The sequence below is a fragment of the Lathyrus oleraceus genome, chromosome 4, assembly GCF_024323335.1.
Source record: "Lathyrus oleraceus cultivar Zhongwan6 chromosome 4, CAAS_Psat_ZW6_1.0, whole genome shotgun sequence".
Classification (NCBI taxonomy): domain Eukaryota; kingdom Viridiplantae; phylum Streptophyta; class Magnoliopsida; order Fabales; family Fabaceae; genus Lathyrus; species Lathyrus oleraceus.
The window spans coordinates 149,048,799-149,055,782 of record NC_066582.1 but is presented as its reverse complement, the minus strand read 5'-3'; positions in this window follow the sequence as shown (position 1 = coordinate 149,055,782).

The following is a 6,984-nucleotide window of genomic DNA, read 5'->3' as shown; positions in this document are numbered from 1 at the left end:
ATATTTTGTTTCAAGAACAATGCTAGTACTATTTAGATTGTAATGACTATTTTCAAGAACACGTCTTTAGGACAATTTCTTATGATATTCACTAAGATAATTTAATAAATGTTTCTTATTGTGTATTACCTAATTTTGCTTAATATTGTAAATTTATTTGCATTATTAATATCTTGAATTAAATTTAGTTGAAAATTTTGATATCAAATACATTATGCATGTTCTTTAATTAGTGAGGGAAAATAAATATCACAACAGAATTACCGACAAAAAAATTAACGAGAATTACCGTTAACTATTTTTATAAGTAATATAGAAACTCACCTTAAAAAGGGCATTTGACAGAGAATGAAAATGATAAACATGAGAAACAGTATTCCTAGGTTATTGCTCGGCCGTTCGAGGATACGATTGTGACAAGAGAAATATCTGCCTTGGAAAATCACCACGCACTGCGAACAAGTTCCGACATCCGATGCAGCTACGTTATGATTTCTTCAACAGATTGGTGAGGTTGTGTCACACAGCCGAGAGCGATAACAAATCTGGATTAACATTCCAAAGTTCGAGCTGCCGAGTTCCAATTTGAATCCTAAGCGCTGGATTACCGTATCAGTCTCTGATCTCTGTATTTTCTGAGATATACTTCACGTTAGTGGAAACGGTCTCTAGATACGGAAGAAAGTTGACAGATTTAGCATCAGCTATGGATTTAACGTTGCAACAAATGCGCAAACTGAATCGGCATGCATTTTGGAGAAGGCTTCGATTGAAGAACAGTTCCCAAGTCTGAAGAGATTGAAATGAGTTGCGAGTTTTTCGGGGAGGTTTCTCTGCATCGGGAGAACAAACTTCATTATGACGGCGTTTGATGGATGAATTCAACGAGAAGAGAAAGTGTTTCAGAGTTATGTACACATTGTAGTGGTATGCTCAAGCGGCCAATCTTGTGAAATTGAAAACTAATCTGCTATGAAAAAGTGATTATTTAGATTTGATTGTGTGGTCCGAAAGAGTTTTATCGGAGTCCTACGGTGGGTGTCAAATGTTCATTATAAATATTATTGAGATAAAATCCCCTGAAGTCGGTCATGTGAGATCGCAATCGTCCTATTTGTAGGAGGTATGTTGGAAAATGATCAATGACCACCATTGAGGGTGGTCTAGGATTTTCAAGTGTTTTCCTCTTTTTTTATGTCATTCATGGATCAGATGCCCTTTCTGTTATTCCATGGTCTCTATATATTGTCATCGGTAATTATGATTTCAATAGCTTTTAATGGTCTAATCAATTACTTTTATCAATGGATTTAATAATATAATGGATCGATAATTATTGTTTGACTCTTGGGTGTTGTAATGGAAAATACTTTTAGGTCCACCTTCTAGAATCCGAGATGAGTCTATCCCAACTAGGTAAGTCATCCCGACCATATCAAAATCCGGGAAGCATACTCAACTTTAAAAATTATGGGGTGTACAGGTATCTATCTAGTTGTACCCAATGTAGGCGTCCATGAATGATTGTAGTTGATACCTGACTAAATTATCCACAAGCTTGACAATGATTGGGAGTGTATAAAAATCCTTTAGGAAGGCCCTGTTAAGATCCGTGTAATCAACACACATCCTCCATTTTCTTGGGGCTTTCTTCATTAGAATAATGTTGGACAACCATTTTGTATACTTCGCCTCGAAAATGAAGTTGGCATCTAACAAACTCTTGAATATGCTTGCGGTGGCTTCAACCTTCTCTGGGGATTGCCTCTTTCGCCACTGGGAGACACAACGGGCATGGGAGTCCATGCTCAATTGGTGGCACTCCATGATGGGATCAATGTCAAGCATCTCATACGGGGAGCTAGCAAAAAGGCATGAGTTAATCTAAAGACATTCAATTAAGGTGGATCTTACTCTAGACGGAAGCCTATACCCTATTTTAATCGACCGCATAGAGTTATCTCCGAGTTGGACGGACTCAAACTCTTTGTCTAGGACATGCCTAAGTTTGTTTTCACATGCGTCTATATCACACGCCCCGACATATGCTGGATCTCCTTCCACCCCTACTGCCAACACAAGTGTGTCCTTAAGGATGAGCTCTTTGATCCGCTTTGCTTTTCCCAAGTTGGCACAAATTATGATCGACTTTCCTTTCATATAATGATACACCACTTTAAGGTGGACCGGGGATGCTACTGCATCTAGCTTTGCGCTAAGAAGGATCTTTCCAAGATGCCTCTAAAGGCGATTCTATATGGAATTACGAAGAAGTGTAGGATTACCTTTCTCTCGTGCTCCGCTCCTCCCAATTCTACCGTCTGATCTATCCATCCACAAGTTTTTGTCACTGTATCGTTGAAGGCTAACATATATCCACTATAATATAGATTCATATATGTTTCATGAATTCTTAACTTCTCTAACGTACCAGTGTAAAGGATGTTGCAAGAGCTTCCATCATATACGAGGAATTCTTCAAATTTCGATCAATGATGGTGACATCTAGAATCATATGTAGATTGGAGTTCATATTTCCATTTAACATATCGTGATATAGAAATCCTAAATCTAATAAATCTACACTCAAATGAATGTCAGTATCCTCCATTAGTAGACGGCATTTTGATGACGAACATGTATTTGATGTTGTCATATCGTGTATTACATCGATCTATGATAATTTTCAGAGTGTTGAATCAGAAGTTTGAATGGATCTTATAGACAAGACTAATGGAGTTACTTATTCTATTTACTCTGCCACTGGTATAGATATAACTCTAGATCGAGGATAATCTTGTTCGTAGAATTTTGTAGGAACCAGAAGTTGATTCCCACTGACGGCGCCACTATTTCGTACCAGAACCAGAAATAGTTGAAGTAGGTGACGAGGAATAGGGGATTCTACAACACAACATGACTATTTTCTTGATATGTTTTATGCGTTTATTTACTTTTCACTAAAACTTTGACCCCCCCCCCCCCCCTTTACTAGTTTTTCCAAATTGCACACATTTTGTCTTGCTTGGAGGCAGTCTATGTGGATTCAATCTTTTTATTACTTCAACAGTATCAGTACACTTTCCGAGAAGTCATCATTAATATTTTAATTTCTTCTTGAATTTAATCCTTTAATAAAATTCATATGCTTGAGTACTTTGATCTTATTGCTGATTGACTGAGTGATCAAAGTTATCTTTGATCAATTAGTCCTTTGATACATGGTTGATTCCTCTATCCAAACAAGTGATCAAAAGTCTCTTGATCATTTGATAAGATTAGTCCTCTGTATTGGAACTACACTGGATCTCAACTCAAGTCACACTTCACATTCAAGACATTAACGACAAAAGGGACATAAAGCACTACAAAAATATTCTCCTATTAACACTTATCAATCATGATGCAAATTGTATGCAACAAGCTTTAAGTAACAGAGAAGAATGAGAGGGACTATTCCTACCATTATTCTGAGTATCTTTGAGTACGGGGTGTAGGCCCCAGTTATTCAAAGTATTTGCCTCCGTTCATAGACTTTAGTACAGTTCAAATCGAATAAATGTCAAGTCTTCTTCCCCACATCTAATATCTTTCCACAGAGAACAATGCAACAATCTTCACCCATTTTCTTTCCTTATCCATTTAAGATGAAAAGTCTTTTTTGCAAATAAATTCAAAAACACTTAAAAATACGATTTGAATTGTACGTCATGAGCATTAAGAGGTGGAAAAGTAATGAGAGGGAGTATTCCTACCCCTATTCTGAATATCTTTGGATACAGGACACATGACCCGGTTGTTTAAAATATTCACCTTCATTCATAGACTTTAGTACAATTCAAATCAAGATAATTTTTTCAAAACTAAAATCAACCACAACCCATCAAACTCAATTTTTCGCCTTAGGGCATTCAAAAACCTTTTCACAAAGGACACGTTATTTCCTGTCTACGCAATACGAATAATGCTTGAGCCTCCCATGCGCGAGCATGCAAGTAATGTTTAACTGCTAGAATGAGATCCAAATGCATCCATTGTACCACAAACAAACAAATGCTTGAGTTTCCCACACGCGAGCATACAAGGAACATTTAACTGCTACAATGCAAATGTTAACATTGTTCAATAAAAACAACCAACACATCCGTACTTTCTACCACGAACTACAGAGCTATGATTTTCTCATTGCACTATGAGAATACGTAGGCACGAGGATTTGAATCCTTGGCGAGCCCACTAATTAATAAACTTATTTTTTTCATTTAATCATTTGCAAGTAACCTTTAGATAGTAACACTCATTCGCCCAAAGAACAATCAAAATGGTTCCCGTTTAGTACAACGAATGTGAGGGGTGCTAACACCTTCCCCTTGTATAACCGACTTCCTTACTCTTTTTCTCTTTCCGTTGGGTTTTATCGACATTTTCCATTTCCTTCGGGAATAAATAAAGTTTTGTGACGACTCTATTGTATCTTCCAGCGTGCGATGCGCTCGAATATTTTTCGCGACACGACACTAGGGAAGATATAAAATTACAAATACCTGGTAGGATGAACCGACCGTATCTCATACCAACTATATAACACCCTATTTCCATAATGCATAATTATAATTAAATCATATATTTTTCACAATATTCACACATAGGATGTTACACATCTCGAAACACACACATGTTAACCATTTAACACTTAATTTGAATAAACATGACACATCTGTCATCGCATGATCACCTTCACTTTGGGTATCATCGCAGCAGAAATAATCAATTAAAACACACCAATTTAAATTTCATCATAAACCTCATGTCATAATTAAAAATCATTGACTCATAAGTCTTCTCCAAATGCTTATCACGCCGAAACATAAAATACAAGAGCATACATGGTGTCTCAGAAATCTCAACATAAAACAAAGAAATCGCCCCCCAGTGCTACATATAAGAGCATAACCAAAGCTAAAATAAAGGAATTAAAAGGAAAAGCTCCAGGAAAAAGCTTCCACTCATAGCAACGACTCTACTCTCGAGTATCTGCATGATGCCCATATAAAGACAACATTCAAACAGAAGGAGTGAGAAATCACATTCAACAATAACATGCATATACTGAAAGGTAGGATATCCACATATAGCATAATCTACACAATCTTAAATCATAGTATATCAATTACATTCTCACACCAACTTATTAATTACAACTCATTCGCATACCAATCACACACCAATTACACACAACATCGATATCATATGCATTTATCTCATTCTGCATCTCATACTTAAAATGTAACTCAATTATGCAACTCAATGCATATACATGTGGTACCAACTCAATGTTCGGTTCTCTCTGGAATCGGCCCCCCTCTCTGAACCCATGAGCCCTCTCTCTGAGCTCCAAGCCCCCTCTATGAGCTTGGGACAAGCCATTAGTCCCCTCTCTGAACTAGAAGACACGCCTCGTGAAATAACTCTTATGATTCATGATCATATCATAAATATCAATGTGTTAATACTCCTATTTGATCCTAACATAAATGCATTGACAACTCAAGTAATCCCCTAACTAGATTACATTACACCAAAATTACAAAATGCACATTATTAATCAACAGTGTAATACATTCATGCTAATAATTCATTTCAACATAATTATATTTCAAACATGCAACAATACAATACACATAACTCAAAATAATCTATATTCACAACATTCCCATATTTCATACTTATTCTATATGCTTAACATCTCGTCATAGCTAAAGCTAGCTGAAATATGCCCACCAAACGTATCGAACGCTCGAAGGTACAACAGAGTCGCCACCAAATTTTATTTATCCCAAAAGAGGTAAGGGAAAACATCAATAAAACCCAAGGGGAAACAGAGAACGGGTAAGGAAGTCGGTTATCCAAGGGGAAGGTATTAGCACCTCTCATATCGTAGTACTCCATGGGAACCGTTTTAAATGATTTTGCTTGGATGGATGTTTCTATATTCATGTACCTGTAAAATAGAAAAAGGTTATAAAAAGGGTGCTCGAGGAGGATTGGGTCCCTCATGCCTACGTATTCTCATGGTGCAATGAGAAAGTCAAAGCCTTGTAGTATGCGGAACCAGAGAGAGAAAAGGGGGAAGAGGAAATAAGGATGGAGAAATATGCTCGCCAAGGATTTGCATCCTTGTGCCTATGTATCCTCATATTGCAATAAGGAAGTCAAAGCTCCGTAGTTTGGAGGATAAAAACTAAAAGAAAAGATATGATTGGGGGTGGTGTTTAAACCAAAGGAAAATAAACTTGTCAAATCCGGAGACTCACATGACAATGGTCTTACCAAAGAACTGGGTCTAACATGGTAAGGAAGAAAACAAGAACTTTTCAAAGCCGAAGACTCACATGACAAGGGTCTTACCAAAGCACTGGATCTAACATGGTAAGGAAGAAAGCAATAACTTGTCAAAGTCGGAGACTCACATGACAAGGGTCTTACCAAAGCACTGGGTCTAACATTGTAAGGAAAATGTTTTTAAACTAAGAAAGGGGAATAACCATGAAGGTGTCAACCCAGGGAATAACCATGAATGTGTCAACCCTAAAAGAAAAATTGGAATAACCATGAAGGTGTCTACCCATGGAATAACCACAAAGGTGTCAACCCTAAAAAGATAATGGGAATAACCATGAAGGTGTCAACCCAGGGAATAACCATGAAGGTGTCAACCCTAAAAGGAAAATGATTGCAATGGCGTTTAAACCAAAAGGAGAGATAAGAGAGCCTTAGGGCAAGTTGCAGGCTTGATAATGAATTGACTAGAATTGCACTAAAATCTATGAATATAGGAAAATACTCTAAGAAACTGGGTCATTTGTCTCGTACTCAGAGATATTCTAGACAAGTGTAGGAAGATCCCCTCTCATCATTCTCTATTGCATAAGGCTCATGGCATGCAAGCCTAGTCAAGGTTTGACAAGTTGTTAAAGCAGGTTC